The sequence below is a fragment of the Falco biarmicus genome, chromosome 10 (genome assembly GCF_023638135.1).
Source record: "Falco biarmicus isolate bFalBia1 chromosome 10, bFalBia1.pri, whole genome shotgun sequence".
Classification (NCBI taxonomy): domain Eukaryota; kingdom Metazoa; phylum Chordata; class Aves; order Falconiformes; family Falconidae; genus Falco; species Falco biarmicus.
Genome location: NC_079297.1, coordinates 33,930,041 through 33,946,809, shown reverse-complemented (window position 1 = coordinate 33,946,809; position 16,769 = coordinate 33,930,041). Strand labels below are relative to the sequence as shown.

General features: G+C 51.7%; 1 protein-coding gene across 2 annotated transcripts in view; it reads left to right on the top strand.

Annotated features, from left to right (window-relative positions):
- HRAS (HRas proto-oncogene, GTPase) overlaps positions 1–16,769 on the top strand; it is a 43,693-nt gene that overhangs the window by 14,399 nt on the left and 12,525 nt on the right. The gene's annotated exons all lie outside the window — the stretch shown is intronic.

Genomic DNA, 16,769 nt, shown 5'->3' with positions numbered 1-16,769 from the left:
ATATGTGTAACTAAGTCTGGGCAGACAAGGCTATATCAAGCCTTAGGCATGAGAAATAGTGTAACACGGTCAGGTTGTGTGTGGTGTCCAGGGCAGAGCTAACCTTGTTGCGCCAAGACCTTCCTTAAGGTTTTACCTTTAGGCTGGGAAGACAAATCCCATCGCAGAGAACCCTGGTTCCCTCCCCTGCTCCACCAGAGGCTGCTTTGGATTCTGATTCAGCTCTGCAAATACCGTCTCGTGGCTTTAGACTGGATATGAAGTCGGTGGGTATTATTTCCCCTGTGAAGGCTAGAGCGAGGGAGAGAAAATTAAAGCAACTTGTCTTAGCCTGAGTCAGCATTGTGGAGTAGCAAGTGTCTCTGTAGAGCCTAGTGAAAGGTCCCTGGCTTATCTGGCTTGATATTTTGCTAGTTGCACAACTCAATCATCCCATAGATGCAAATATTTTCCTTGGGTTGGCCCCGGTTGCCCAAGGAGGGTGTTTGTTCAGATTCTCATACTTTGCAATTAATATAAGCTTGCAATTAATCTTCTCAACTCTGCATGAGAGAAAGAAAGGGAAGTGGAACTAGGTGGTTTTTTTTTCCCCTCCCCTCTCCCTTTTGTTGCTCCTTACCAGATGGCTACTTTGAAATGAGCACATTGTGGTTTTTTTCCCTTGAGCAGCAACGTGTTGCTGCAAATTCAACTTTGGAGAGGTGGTGGGAGCTTTTGTCCGCTGACGTTGTGGCTGCTGCGGGCAAGGCACAGACAATACGTAGTGCTGTGGGTACCAAGCCTGCAACCTGCGTCTGGTCAAAGTGGATGCCAGCCCAGCTGAGCGGCGTGGCCCTTCTTCCCTGGTGCCTTCCCACACTTGCTTGGCAGCAGCTGGGAGATGCTAGACCTGCCTTGCTCCTTCGTATCGTCGCCCAGATTGTGCAAGAGCAGTGAAGTTCATGCCATGGGATGTTGTCAAAGGAATCCGAACTTGGTGTGATGCAAATAAATACCTTCTCTCTGCCTCGTTCAGCTAATGCGGTCTTATCTCAAGAGGGCTGGATGAAGTGTGCTTGTCGCAGCTGTGCCAGGCGCTGACACAGCTCATGAAGGTACTCATGCATGATCTCTCCTGAGCTACTGGATGAATATCAGCCCCTTTAGAGGGTAAATTCCCTCCATTTTAGTACAGGTTCAAAAAAAAGGTACCTAGTTTAGACCTGGAGAGCATGCTTCATCTTTAGGTACAGTGGCAAAACTTTGTGTAAACCCCATGAAGTCTGTGCTTCATCGTGTTTTCCAGAGTACTCTCTGAACTTGCTGCTGCTTTTTTTTTTTTTTTTCTTTTCAAGAGCAGAGATTCCTTTGGTGCTGTAGAATAAAAGAAGCACTTGCTTATAGTGGTTATAGTGGCACGGAGGAGTTGTCATCGTATAAAACTCAGCCAGGGCCATCAGCTGTGTGTTTTCGCAGCAATCTTGACTGATCACTTCGGTGTCGTCTTCAGACCTTGTAGCCATATGGAAGTCTTTTAGGGGGGAAACAAAAGGCCAGCTACGTGATTTTTTTGTATCTGATCAGGGTTGTGACTGTAGCTTAAGTCAGATGTCCTGTTTGAGTTGCTATAGTATGTCCTGGGTTTGATCAAAACTCTGTGGAAGGGCAGATGAAGCTTGTGGAATGGCAGCCACCACTTGGAACAGCATCGTTATGGTAGATCTCCATTTGGGTAAGAAATACTATTTTCAGATACACTTTTCTTCAGTGCAGGTCTTGCACCCTCTCTGCCCTATCTTGGGTGTGCAGGAAAGGCAAAAATTGTTATATGAGGTGATTAAAATATTTGTGATTAGTAGGGGTTTGAGTCCAGATCCTAGACCCTAATCAGGCTCTGATGGAGGGAGTTAATTTAGAACAAGACAACCTTTATCCCAAGTTTTTAAGGATGGATGGTGAGGGTAAGCTGACTGTTGTGGTTTAACCCCAGCCAGCAACCGAGTACCACGCAGACTCTCACTTGCTCCCTGTGCCCCAGGTGGGATGGGGAGGAGACTCAGAAAAAGGCAAAACCCTTGGGATAAAACAGTTTAATAATTGAAATAAAGTAAATATAACAACAATAACGAAGAGGAGAGGGAAAGAGAGGAGAAAACCCACAAGCGACACACAACACAGTTGCTCACCCCCGCTGACTGATACCCAGCCAGCCCCCCAGCAGTGACCGGCAGCCCCCAGCCAGCCCCACCCCCAGTGTATGTACCGAGCGTGATGCTCTGTGGTACGGAATAGCCCCTTGGCCAGTTCGGGTCAGTGTCCTGGCTCTGCTCCCTCCCGGCTCCTTGTGCACCTCCTCATGGCACAGCGCGGGGAACGGAGGAGTCCTTCACTTAGAGTAAGCGCTGCTCAGCAGCAACTAAACCATCAGTGTTATCAACGTTACTCTCACACTACATCCAAACACAGCCCTGTACCAGCTACTAGGAAGAAAATTAACTCTGTCCCAGCCAAAACCAGGACACTGGCAAACTCCAGTTTTCCGAGGTCGATGCTTTCCTTGCTGTCGGAGTATAAATTTTTCTCTTGTGTTAATATACTCACTCTCTACAAAACACTGCAGCATCTCTTTTTACTTAAGTAGTGTTTCAGGCTAAAGTAGGCTGGTTTGACATGTGAGCTAGGGGTTTTCCATGAGCTTCTCGTTTCTAAAAAAAGCTTTTTGCAAACATTTGATTCACTTTTTAAAAAAATTTATTTTATTTTTTCAGTTGATGTTCCTACGTGGGAACAATGCGAGCTATGTAGGAACCGTGCCGTGGCCTTGAAGGTTCATCGTAGGGACACAGATGGTCCTCAGGGAGCTGCTTTCTGAAAATAAGAGAATTTTAAGGAGGAAATCAAGTAGCAGGCTATTTCCAGTTAGGTGTGAATGACGTCCAAGAGTGAGAAGCTGCTGTGTGTGCTGTAGGAGCCCTGAGAAGCGGCACCAGTGAGCTCCGCTGCTGTCAGATGAGGCAGGGAGGCTTTATCAGCACATCACCCCTTGCCAAAGTCGCGCCCGCGTTTGTCTCTCTGCTAGGCTCCTGTGGAAGCACGTGGTCACGTTTGAGGTCTCACAGTACTGGCAAGACTAAAAATTCAGAGTTCAAGCTTACTCTCTGTATTTATTCTCCTAAAGGAAGGCAAATTTTGTCCTGCTGAGGATTTGAGGAGAAATGGCCCCATAAAGTAGTATCCCTGCCTGCAGATATTTGGGTGGTTCTCTGCTCTGTTTAAAAAAAAAAAAGGAAGAAACCCCAAAAAACCCAAAACAAAACACCAAAATTCTGGAAAAGCTGCTTCTTCAAAAGTAAAGGCTTTCTTTAGTTGTTCCTAGTGGCTGTTTCTTCAGGGGGATCATTTCCATATCTTCGGATAATTTCAGAGTCCAACTTGAAGCTCACAAGGCAGATCATGTTGTGATGAGAGCTAGGAAGTTTGCATCCTCTGATCAGACTGCATCAGCTTTAACAGTGCCGGTTCATGTCACCTGTCCCTTTTCTTGCTTGCTTTTTCCTAACCACTAGCGGGAAGAAAAAAAATCCCGACCAGTGTAGTAGGATCGAGTGCATCCTCCACAGCTCTGTCACCACCAGTGAGCTGTGCGGTGCGGCTGGCACACTGGAGGGCAGGGATGCCATCCAGAGGGACCTTGACAGGCTGGAGAGGTGGGTCTGTGTGAACATCGTGGAGTTTAGCAAGGCCAAGTGCAAGGTCCTGGGACAGGGCAGTCCCCAGCACAAACACAGACAGGGCGAACGGGTTGAGATCAGCCCTGAGAAGGACTTGGGGGTGCTGGTGGATGAGAAGCTCGACATGGCTCAGCAACGTGCGCTCACAGCCCAGAAAGCCACCCGTGTCCTGGGCTGTGTCACCAGCAGCGTGGGCAGCAGGGCGAGGGGGGGATGCTGCCCCTCCTCTCTGCTCTGGTGAGACCCCCCTGCAGCGCTGCGTCCAGCTCTGGGGTCCTCAGCACAGGCGAGACATGGGCCTGTTGGAGCGGGGCCAGAGGGGCCACAGAGATGGGCAGAGGCTGGAGCCCCGCTCGGTGAGGGCAGCTGGGAGAGCTGGGGCTGCTCAGCCTGGAGCAGAGAAGGCTCCGGGGAGACCTGACAGCCGCCTTCCAGCACCTAAAGGGGCCGACAGAAAAGCTGGAGAGGGGCTTTTTACAAGGGCAGGTAGTGATGGGACAAGGGGGATGGCTTTAAACTGAAAGAGGGCGGATTTACATCAGGTATTAGGAAGAAATTCTTCCCTGAGAGGGTGGTGAGGTGCTGGCACAGGCTGCCCAGAGCATCCTGTGCCTGCATCCCTGGCAGTGTTCACATGGTTGAGCAGAATTGGAGAGGAACCCCAGACCACACGTAGGAGCAGGCTCCTACCACTTGAACAGTGAGTTTGTAGCTGTTAGAATTCATATTTATAGTAGCAGGAAAAAAAAAAAAAAGCCTGAAGGTGTGACAAGGGATGCAGCCACTAGTCTGAGCAAGCATATACGCTGTGGTCTTTGGTGCATACCCCATCGCTGTGTCCCACCAGCCTTGCTTGGCGCCCCTTTAGTGGTATTTGCTGTAGCCCAAGAGATAGTTGGACGAGGTTTTTGGTGTCCTGAGGTCCAGTTTTCAACCCCCTTTCCAGAAGGCATGGCTTAAGTACCAGAGCTTCACTTCTTGGGTCTTGGCTGGTGTTTGCGAGGGCAGCGGCTGAACGCAGTGGTAAGCAATGGAATAAAAGGTCAGGAGTGGGGGGCTGGAGGCAAATGGGCGATAGCATGAAATGCTCCCAGCACTCAGTGATTTGCAGAGTGACGTACGTCATGTAATAGATCTTCCCACCCACCCCCAGTCTTGCAACATATAGAAAATACGATTTTACTTATAATGAACCTGTATTATTAGATGCTGGGGGATTGAAGGCAGATGCTTGGATTTTCCCCAGTGGGCTGAAGGGAGGTTCGGATTTTGTTTTATTTATTTATTTAATATTTTTTTAAACCGAAGCCAAAAAAACCCGTGAGTCAGCTTGATCTTTGCTGCAGCAGTTCCTCCGCTGTGGTCCCCAGGCGTTGTCTAACAGATGCCTCCACCTCCACTAGGATGGATGAACCCAGAGACTGCTATAAACATGTGCAGGCTTATTTTTGTCACCCCCACCCCTCACAGATACTCCTCAGGGAGGCTCGGTGTGTCCGTAGGAGCCAGGGGTAGGGGGGGATGCTTGTGCCTCTTAGCAGACGGTCCTGGGAAGACACTGCTGCTGGTCCCAGGAGTGAGTTCTCTGTGCCAGCGCCCACCAGCACCTTGTGCAATTCCTGGTGGCAGACAGGTCTCCCGGGAGGAGGAGCTGCTCTGTAGGCACTCCCTGCGCCTCCTTGCCAGAACGAAGGTGTACTTTTAATCCTTCCTTTCCCAGGAAACATCAGTCTACCTTGCTGTTGTCTCAAGATGCTGAGAGGGATAAATGCTCCAAGTGGGCTGAGGCTGAAACTTAAAATAGACCAAGTGAGGTCCTCAGCCAGTGTTGACTGTCTTGTCCGTGCAGTGAAGCCACTAAAGCCACTACTTTTTACCCTTTCTTTAAGGTAGGTGATCCTGCAAGGTCAGATCTCAGTTTTAGGGCTCGGATGTTTGGTTCTGACTCCTGGTCTTCGCCTGTTCTCTCCCTTTGGGGACCTAAACCATCTTACACCTTGCTCATACTACACACGCACAGTGGCTTAGGGCTGTTGCGAGATGTCAGCTTTGAAGTTCTAAGTTTGTCATTTGTGTTTATGGGGTTTTTTGCAGGCCAAATACAGAACTGCTTGCATGACCCTTGTAAAGTCCAAGAATAAATCCAGTGTTAAATGGTTCTGCCATGTGTGCCTCCCCAGCATCTGGGCTTGGGCAGCAGGATCAGAAAATCTGAGAGGCTAGTGGGAGACGGCTGGACACTGGGAAAGAAAATGGGAAGCCATAGATACAAGCCTGGTAAAAAGAAGTGGTGTTTATAGCTTGGGGACCTCGTTGCTGCAAAGGAAGTCAGTGGCTTCAGAAGGTAAAACATTTGAGTGTTATATGGGCAGCAGGGACCAACCGGAGCTAAAAACAAATTCTCCAAAGTGGAAACTTTGGTGTAGGAGCCCCCTTTTTTGTTTGCAGATAATCTGGCAGGGTTAGACACTGCTCTGGCACCAAAGATAGCTCCCACTGGAAAGAGTAAAAGAAGGTTTTGGGCTACATGAGAATCCCCTGCAACATCTTTGATTCCCAGCCGTTGCTCACACTGCCCTAATGATGTTACACTACAGTAATTACAGTGCTTTGCAGTTCAAAGTTCAAAAGTCCCCTTTTTCTTTGGTTATTTTGTTCTTTCCTTTTTTTCTTTTTTCTTTTTTTCTTTTTTTTTTTTTTTTTTAACTTCTCAATGTGTGTGACTGATTGCTGCTGTGTGGGGTTTTGCCTGGGGGGTTTGTGCAGGGGCTGATCTGCGCTGGAGGTGTGTTGCCATGCCTGAGGAAAGGATGCTTCACCTAGAAGGGCACCTGCAGGCTCACGCTGACCTGGTTTACCTTCCCCAAGCCGTGACTTTTCCAGCTCATGCCGCAGATGTTTTGGGCTGTAATTTGCACAGTCTCTTGCTCTGTGTACTCTCAGGACAATCCAGGTGCTGAAGAACAGGGTGAAATCCTGTCTGTGGCTGTTTTAAGCCCCAGGTACCTGCTGGGGGTACCAGGGGTGGGCAGGTGCTGGTCTTTGACTGACTTCTCCTACTAAAGGCATTCTCTCTCTAAAGACTTGAAGGTTTTCGTCTTTCTGTTTGCAGTTGGGAGCTCGTGTCCAAGCTCCCTTTCATCTTTTTGTCCATTTACTTCATGAACACTCTGACTTTGCCACAGCGAGTTGCCATCCCCAAAGCTCAGGGCACAGCGTGCTTCCCATCCATACCTCTTTCAAACCAGCGAGTCTGGTTAACGTGATGGGAGGGAGTGCTTGCCGAGATCCAAGGAGGATCAGAGCCCTCCGTTGCCCTTCTCTCCGTTGTTGATCTATGTAGAGGAATATCTAAGCTGAATCAAAGATGTAGGGTAGGGTCTCCGGAGCTTGATGGCCGTGTCAAGTCCGGTGCCAAGGTCAGATCTGGATCTACTCAGTGCCTTACCAGGGATGTCCTGCAGGACTGGGGATCAGCTGAGGGATTTCAAGAAGATGCAGGTCCACCTAACCTTTAGGCATTGTCAGAGGGACCTCAACTGCTTTCTCTCGGAGGCTTTGCTTATTTGTTAATCAGCTCGTCAAGCCTCAGTGTTGGTGACACCACAGGCTTGGGGTCCTGCTTTTCTGTGGTTTCTTTTCAGCCCTAGTGCGCCTGTGGATGCTGGCTGTGAGCCCACCCAAATCCTGCATGTCGTCATTGCTGTGGGCTCCCAAGGAAGCTCTGGAAGGAAACCCCCCCTGCTTCTGCTGATTGTGCAGGTCTGCCAGCAGATGCTGGAGGCTGTGACAGAGGTGATGGAGTAGGTGCTGTGCTCCCGTCCCCTTCATAGTCAACTGCAGCCGCTAATAAGAAGCACAGTCTTGTGGTAAAGCTTGAACGTGGGGGAGCAGAAATCCCGGCTTTACCATGAGTTTCCTGTGTGACCATCAGCGAGTCATTTAATGGCTGTGGGTTCCTCATTGCAGGGTGGAGTTACTACTTCCTTGCTCTGCTACGCTGTGTGTTCCCAGGGAGCGAGAGACACGAACCTGCATGGAGGCTAGTCGGAGCTGAAGGAGCACGTCTTCTGCGCCCTCGCTGTGATGCTTGCAAGGCAGGCAGGATGAGTCCCTGTGCAGTGTCCCTTTGTCACTCCAGAGGCAAAAGAGGAGAGATTCCTCCCCTTCCAGTACAGAGAGCTGTAATCCGTACATCTTCAGTCTTGTTTGCAGCAGGTCTGTGCTGTGACAGTGATGCATTTAAATAATCCACCCACAGCAACATTGCTTGGATTTTTTTTTTCAATCCAGGCTGCTGCAGAGGGAGGGGACATGAGCATCACATTAACAAGCCTATTGTGGCTGAGATTGGCCATGAGCTGCAAAGTGGGGTTTGGGGAATCCAGGACACAAATTTAACAAAGTCTGTTGATCCAAACTTAAATCTTGCACCTTCACCTTTGGAGCTCTCTGCCTATGTCGGTGTGGCGTGGTGGTTGCCCAGGATTGCGCACGCAATGCATTGGTTGGCTCTGCCTGGCTTCAGACCTGCTTGTGATGAATTCGTTCGCCTTGGCTGTTGAAGGGCTGACTTTGGAGGTCTTCTCCACACCTCTCTGCCAGCTGTGCTCAGCGTCCCCATCCCTCTAGGTTGCAGCTGGCTGGTGCTGCAGCTGCCGGGTCCATAAATCAGTGGAGTGCCCCTGAATATCTGCTGCATAATGACTGGTGCATATTCATGCTTGTGACAGCGTTGTGTCACCCTGCTACTAACGTGTCCCAGTGGGAAGGAGAGCAGGGATGGGGTCCCAGCAGCAGGTGCCTGCTTGCTTCCTTTTATCTCCTCTTCCTGCTGCTCACTTGTTGTTGGCTCCCTAAGATGCCCCATCACTTGCTTTTCTAATGCATTTTCCCCAGCTCCTTCTCCCGGATTTGCTAAAGCGAGCCCTGCAGGTTTGCTTTTTGCTGTGGTGCCTTCTTCCCGTTCGTCCTTGCTGTGCTAATAAATAAGGGTGTGTGCCTGCAAAGGTGCTGCAAGGGCTAAATGAATGCAGAAGGGTGATCGTTATATTTGATCACGTAAATTAAATGGCTTACAAAGGAGGCGCTGTGGAAGTATCTGATTTTGGCTGTTCGGGGTCACTCAGGCTGTTCCTTTGAGCAAACAGCTTTTTATTGGTGTCCCATTGGGAATGGAAAGGCAAGAAGGAAACAGTCTTCTTGCCTCATCCCAGGATGGGGCTGTCCTTCATCCATAACTAGCTTGTGGAGATGACACGGTTGCATCTGTGCTGCTCTGCCGTCTGTCTTGAAAAATGAGGGGGGGGAAAAAGATGCTGTACCACCTTTCCCTGGGAAAGATGAAACTCTGGAGGATCTGGTTAGTGGCCTGTGATATACCACACGTGGGAGAGGACGGATGGGGTTTGACTCTGCTTTTCCCCTTGCAGTACAGGATCCTAGGTGCTGTCCAGGGCAGCTGGGGGGGCCAAGTTGGGTACCGAGCAAAGAGTACCCCAACATGCGCCTATCTGAGTCCAACCCAGTTGGAGCTGGCTGGCCCTGCAGAGAGGGATCCCCCTCACTCCTCCTCTGTGTTTCTTCTCCTTCCAGGGGGATTTGAGCCATCCCCAGACGAGGACCCTATTTCTCTGTGGGGCCGGTTAGCCATCCAGAGCGTGAGTGCCGCGTGGGCAGAAGCAGACTGGGCTTGTGCTGTCCCAGGATACTCATTTGTCTGCTTTTCTGCTGCTGGCCAGCAGCTTCCACCTCATGCCACCCAGTCCCAACGCGCCTGGCTCGCTGTTCGGACCTTTCTGCTGCAGGAGCCGTAGTACGATAGGACATGTGCTGCGTGTACCGTTTCATTCCTGGAGACTGGAGCTCACCAATACTCTTGTAATATTATTTTGCTCCAAACCCTGGCCTTTTAAATGGTCTCCTATCCATTAAATGTTAAAACACAAAAAAATTAAGAAACTGAAAGCATTATCAAAACAATTCTTGAGACTTCCCAGCTGCAAATACCCTGGTTCCTTACCCATTTATTTGCTGTAAAAATACATATGTGTTAGGATTTAAAGCAAGCAGGAAGCTGAACAGCCAGCCTATTTCCATTGCAAATTCTTCTCAGTGAAAATGGCTTGGATGTGTTTCCTGAAACCAGCTTCCTAATTTTTCCCTGTCAGCAGCTGTTTGGGAGGAACAGGGAAGAATGGGGAGGGAGAGGAGAACAGAATTCTCATAAGGGGAAAGTATTTCTTTATGAGGTACCTTTTTTTGGCCCGATATGCATCAGTGGTGCTCAGGTTGAGACTGGCTGCCTTAAGTGATGTGTAAGGCTACTTTATACCAGTGGCTTTCCCCTTCTAGCCAGGCTTCCAGTGGGGAAAACAGCAGTGGTGCTCAGCCTACCCCTCTGCTTCCAGCCCTACCTGCGTCTCCCGTTGTTTATCTGTGCATCAGAGCATCCGTCTCTCTGCTGGCCGCCTGGGCACATGACCCAGTTGTGATTTCATTAGGATAATTGGAGAGCACACCAGGCTTTCCTGCTTGATGTACCCAGCCTCCCCAACCATCTCTGCCCAGGAAAGCTGGCCTGGGGGGCAGCTGCCAGCTCTGACAGCCCAGCACAAAGACCCAGCAGGAGACCAACAGCTCTCCCATCCAAAAACCTCTACTGGGAGCTTTGTGTGAAGACCCTGGATGGGAATTCACATTGCCTGAATCTAGTTCCCAGCTTTACCACCCGCTGATGATTCTGGGCCAGTCCCTTGGCTTGTGTGCATCCCCTTGCCTGACTGTACAAAGAGGAGGATGGAGGATGGTGCTTCTGCTTGTGCATGGCCACCACCCCCAGCTGGAGCACTGAGTGCTCCATCGCTTGCAGCTCAGTGGTGAGGTCTGAATTTGTCCCTTCTCAGGCTGTTGCAGCAGAGGGCCGGGTGGCTGTGACCTGCTGTAGTGTGATGACAGGACCGGTGGGTCCCAGGAGAGGCTGTACCTTTCCCCAGCAGCTTGCCTGGGGCTGCTCCTTTTGTCACCAGGAGGACCAGGCAGAAGACACCAGGTACCTTAGGAAACCAGCTGGGAGACATCATCTCTTTTAATCCTCCTCCCCCCCTATTACTGGGCAACATTTGCCTCAAAGCCTACTGTTCTCTGTCCCTGTTAATAGCTGTAATTACAGAGATCCACTTACACTGGCGCTGCGTACTTGTCTGGTCCAAGTCTCTACTTCATCGTGCCTTATATCTTGTGGGAAAATCAATACAATTTGGTACTGAGCCTGGCAAGTCAAGAGATTGCTCAGTGCCTGGGTTCATGGTTGCCTACCACACATTTTAGCAGTTATAGTTATTATTGTCTGTAATGTGGATCTTGCTTTAAACTTTCCTGGGTACATGTGCATCTCTCTGTATGCTCCAGGTACATCACGCTGCCTTTCATGACTATAAATCACCTATAAACATCCCATTTATGTTTATAGCTGGCGTTTTAATGCAGAGGAAGGTTAAAAGCTGCCTCGTCTCTTGAGCTCTTTGTTTGTGTTTCTGGAGAGGGCTGGGAGTCCAGGGAGAAGTCTCTTTCCCTGGGTGAGGCGGATGGCTGCCAGCCCAGGCAGGGAAGCGTCTGCCTCTGAACCGCCCGCTCGGCCCGGGGAGGTGGAGGTGCAGGAGCCCTGGCAGTTTGCAGTCTTCTGCATCTCGGCACTGAGAGCTTTTCTTCCCCCCCACTGCTTTCCCACATGCGTTGGCAGGGCCAACGCTAGTCCTAAGTCCTGATGGCAAGAAGAGAGCTCGGGTTTTATGTAATTGTCCCCTGGCGTCCCAGCCTGCTTCATGGTGTGCTCGTACCTTCATGCCTCTACCTTTACCAGGCTCTCGGACAAAACTCAGTCCCTTCTTCCCTTACGCAGGCTGCGCTTGCTCGTAGAGTCTCCAACAGCACTGAAATGTTAGCTCATAAATCTGTGGGCATAATTAAAAAAGGGTCTTTGATTCCTTCAAAAGCCTGGCCCTGCCCGATGTAGACAACAGGTGTTTTCAGCTGGCGATTTGGGTGCTAGCCCAGGTGGTCTCTCCCACTGCTTCTGATTTTTTCAGGGTTCTGTTCTGCAGCGGGGTGGGACGTATCGTCTCCTTGCCCCTTTCCTTCGGACCTTTGCAGGGACTGGCAGCCGGTAACCTGCAGAGCAGCCTGCTTTCCCTCCGTGGACATTAGCTGGGAAGGTTGGTTCTTCTGCAGAGACTGTGGTGGGATGGGCTCCTTGCTTCCAGGGAGAGGGGCAGGGTGGTGATGGTGGGAGGTGGATGTCCCACCGCCCCTAGCAAGCACCACTCGGCACCGACCGGAGCTTCCTCGTGGCGTGCTGCTCCCTGTCCCATGTTCACGATGCTGGAGGCATGGGCCTGAGCCATTCTGGTTTGTAAGCTCCTGAGATAAGGGGCCTGCTCGCCTCTCTTTGGAGTATAGTCATCTTGGTGGCCCGTATCGGCTGAGGGGGCCGTGCCTTCATCCAGGGGGCAAGCTCTTGGGTAGCTGGTTTGTTCTTTGGGTTTATTGCGTTGCTGTCTTGTCGAGGTCATTTGCTGGTTTGGTGGTTTAGGCATAGCTGCCTGCCAGTTGTTTTTCTTAGAGTAAGCGGGCAACAAAGATTTTATTAAGAATTTTTATGATTTGAGATGGAAAGCTGTGGAGTGGCTGGAAGACAAGGGACATATTACGAGCAATCCAGCCCAAGTAACTTTGTTGTAGTAGCAGGCCGAGCAGGCCGGAGCTGTAACAAGCTGCAGGTGTTGTGAAGGACACATGCAAGGCCAAGGGAGACAGAGAAACTGGGTATTCGCAGAGAGATAAGAGAGTTGGACAGAAAGATGAGGACAAACAGGATGCCTGCACAAGGGGCGAGCAGCGTGTGGGCACCACCCCGGGACCCATCCTAGGGCAGGTGGAAGCGTGTGAACGAGTGGTTTTAACCGATCACCTTCTACACAACAAAGCCTGTGTAGCGTGTGCATTTTTAGCTGGGGGTATAAATTGCTGTGGGTCTATAATAAATTGCTGTGTATCCCTTAATAAAGTGGCACTAACTTGATCATGTTGGTCATGTAAGTTGTGTCGGAGCCTTCCGCGTCAACAGAAAGGAAGAACAGCTTACCAGGGCTTGCACAGCTTTGTCCTTTACGCAACTGGCAGACAGCTGAAGCGGGAACCAGGGAACAGCAGATGAGCAGCAGCTTTGGTGAGGGTGGTACTATCTTGTCTTCCTTTGTCCTTCCATCTCTTCTGGAGAGGGAAGACGAGCAGGGACTTCGCGCGCCCTTGGTGGCTGGGTAGTCTGGCAGAGGGCTTGTGTTGCCAGAGGTGCTTCAGCTGGAAGCTCTGCGAGGGCTGGACCAATCCCTGCCTGTTGAGGACTTTGTGCAAAGCCATGGCTTGCACCCGGCTGCTGGGACATGCTTATGGCTGCTGTGGAGAGGTGATCCTTCCCTTCCAGACCTGCCTGCAGCTTTCTGCTCTTCTTCCTTCCAGGTTTCCCCTTGAACCTGTGCCTGTGTTTTGAGCCTCCTACAGGGTACTGTTCCTTACCTCTTTTCTTTTTTTTCCTTCGGAGCAATATTTTTGTGCTCAGTGTCTTGGGACAGGCTGCCTCTTCTTCAGAGCTTGCAGAGAAGCCATTCAGTTCCTCGTAGACTTTTTTCCCTAATAGAAGACATTTATTATCTCCAAGTCATTTCTCCAAAGCAGGGCCACCATCTGCAACTTTGATTGCATCTTTGGCGTCCCTCTCTTTTTTCATCTGTGGGTTGCATTGTCTGAGTTTGCGGGTATGCAGTCAGCAAGCCAACAACAAGCATGTTGAGTTAGATTTGCAGCCCACGTGTTAATTTTAAAAGCAGCAAGTAAATTAAAACGAAGCATTGGATAGGCTGGGATTTGTAACAGAGCATCGGTTTGCCAGGCTCATTTCCCTCATCTCTTTCAGGCTAGGCAGGCCACAGAGAACATCAGCACTTTGACCCTTGAATGAAAAGGAGAGGTGGCATTTCACGCTGCTGGTGAGGGTCCTGCATCCCTCCAGACGTTGTGGTTTGTGACACTGGTGACAGTATTGAGCAAATGGAGGAGCCTGGACAGTCACCAGGGTGAGCCAGCAAGGTTTTGCCTAGAAGACTGCAGACTACTGCCTGCATGGTATCTCTGCCGGAGGGAATAAAGGTGGTCTGAGGGCTCCTCTGTTACTGTGGAGAGGGCTTTTGGAGGAAAGGGTGCCCAATCTGAGACGTGTCCAAAGAGATTTGCAGAGGTGAAACTGGCTTCTGATGCCTTCACATGCAGCGACTCCCAAAGGACAGGTAGAGGGTTAATGTCCAGTAATGAGCAGCTGTACAACTTCAGTCACAGCTGGCCTCAGTATGGCAGCACTGCACGAAGATATCTCTCTTGCCTTGTTTAGTTGGCTTGGTGGCCATCCTGGGGGAGAAACAAGGCCGGAGGAAAGGGAGAACACAGAGAAAGCTCCGTCTGTGATCCTGTTGGAAGTGTCAGAGCCTCCCTTGTGGTGAACGCGTGGGAAACCCACTGCAAATCCATTTTGCTTGACACCTGAGGCTTTCTTGAAACTGTGGTCTTGCAATGGGGCATAGTGATGGGGCCAAGCCTCTTGAGTTCTTCACCTCTGCTTCTGCTAAGTGAGTTTCTGGAGGTTTCACAATCAGGTCCCTAAAACCACCTGTCCGCCGGCAGATGAAGCTCTGTGCTGGAGAAGAGGGATGGTGAAGAACATCAGGTGGTTCTTTGCAGGACACAGCTGGGTCTCTAGGTAGCACCTGTAACCTCGATGCCTACACCTGTTTTAGATCTTAGCCCTGCGAAAGCTTGCACCAAGCATCTCGCTCCTTGCTTCTGCAGGCAGAGCCTCCGTGCTGCTCAGCACACGCAGGCAGGGGAGAAGATGAGGAGATGTGCCCTCCGCCCTCCCCTACACGTTCATCCCCTCCCTGTGGGACAAAGGTAGGGTGCTGGTGCCCACTGGGGCTGGGCACTCGCTCCCCCGGCTTCCTGCGCGAGGCTGGCAGATGTTTCTTGTTTGCTGGAGCTGCGTGGCTCCGGCTACTGGGCTGGGAGCAGCTGCTGCTGCCAGGCGGAAGCACTCGGCGAGGCTTTCCTAGACAGCTTTGAACGGGAGCCAGGAGCCCTCTCGCTACAGGAGAAAATCCACGAGGTCAGGAAATACAGCGGCGGCAGCTCCAGCTCCACACTGGGGCTGTTGGCTTGGCACGCGGATCCCAGCCCTCCTCTTCCCGGCCGGTGCTCCCGAATGGCTCTCCTCCTCATCGTCTGGCTCGGCTATTTGTTTGACAGCCCTGCGTGGCTTTTCAGGGGTGCAACAGTCACGTGCCACAGAGGTCATCGATTTGGAGAGACAGGGAAAACACCAGACAGTGACCTGGGTCAAGCTTTCAGATCTTGAAGGGCTTGCAGAAGATGGAGGAAGCGCTGTTGCTGCTCAGCGTGGGACTGGGAGGTCGCGCTTTCGAGTGTCCCTGCGTTACGCTGTGGCCAGCTATGTCTGGGCTCTGCATTAGCTGCCGAGAAAGAGAAACTCTTGTTTATCCTTCTCTGGAAATCCTCATGCCAGGAGGAGCTTTCACAACAACCAGTGGGCTGTAAACCTCCATCTGGTGCGTCCCAGACTGAGTGTGAAAACTTGGGGTGCCTGTTACCATCTCTCTGGCAGGAGCCCCCACTCTTTCTTCCCTGCCTCTGTTTTTGAGGAGAGCCAGAAACATTGTCTTGGGGATGGCTGTTCCTTGAGCCAGCCCATGCGGTGGTGGTGATGTTCCTGGCACGTTGAGGAACAGCCACCCCTGCGTCGAAACCTGCGCGTGCATCGATGAGCAGCCTCGCTCTTCCCGGGCTCGGCAGCAAAGAGCGTGATGGGGAGCTGTGAGGTGGTGGTGGTGAGGTCAGCGCAGGGATGGGACCAGCTGCTCAGCTCTGTAACAAAGCTTGGCCATATGGAAATCCCCGCTTTCCCCGCAGCCTTTGGCCAGGCTGCCTCTCCTGTGGCATTTGCACGTGCTCTGATGGGCGGCTGGATCTGCGCACTCCCTGCAAAGAGGTTGCGTCATGGATCCCTTGGGGAGGGAAGCGAGCTGGTCTGAACATCGATTTTAGCCCACGTTAATGCAGGCAGCCCTCACAGCCAGAGCTCTCCATCGTTCCCCACACTCTCGCGCTATGTTGGGACATTTTTGCGGCAATGGTATGAAACAGTCGGGTGGGCTGGGCTCGGCATCCTCTGCAAGCTGCAGAATCTCCCCTGCCGTTGCCGGGGCAGGGCTGGTGTGCAGAACGGTGAGGGGTTAGCCGGGGTGCCGGCACCTTCTAGGTACCGTGTGGGTGAGCAGACACCAACGGGGCAGAGTTCTCATATGTAGATTGTCTGTGCGCTGGCCGTGAGCCGTGGGGAGCAATAGTGTTTTCGCCACCCTCGTTCCCCCCGCCTCCTGGGTGGGTGCAGAGCAGGGGGATGTGGCTCTGTGTTTCTCCGGAGGAGCCGGAGCTCGGAGCTCTGGGCTGGTGGTGTGCACGGCTGGCTGCTGTGTGCTTGCTCCTCCGCTGCGCAGCGGGGCTCAGCTGGGGTCCGGAGTAGGGGAAGACCCTTAAGCTGCCGTGGGTGATACCTCAGCCCCCACCTCCTGCTGCACTGTGCACCAGGGGGCTGGTGCGGCTGTGTGGGATTGTGAAGGGGTAGGCCACGCAGTGCCTTCCGCCGGGGTGGTCTCCAGGGAGGACTCCCTCCTCAAGGACTCATGTCCTCTCCTCTGCATATTGAGTCCGGGCTTTTGTCACTGCCGTAGTGTGTCCCCTAGACGTGGGTGGTTGTGCAGTTCCCCTTGAGCATCATCACGGCAGCTGCTCCGTCATCAGCACCAGATGCAGAGCAAGGTCCGTCGTAGCCACTGCGGGCCTTTATTTGCAGCTGCCGTGTGTTTTGCTAGGGGTCGCAGGTCTCCCTGCTCCGTATGAAAGACGGGAACTGGCTGCAGGTTTTCTTCAGACCCTCAC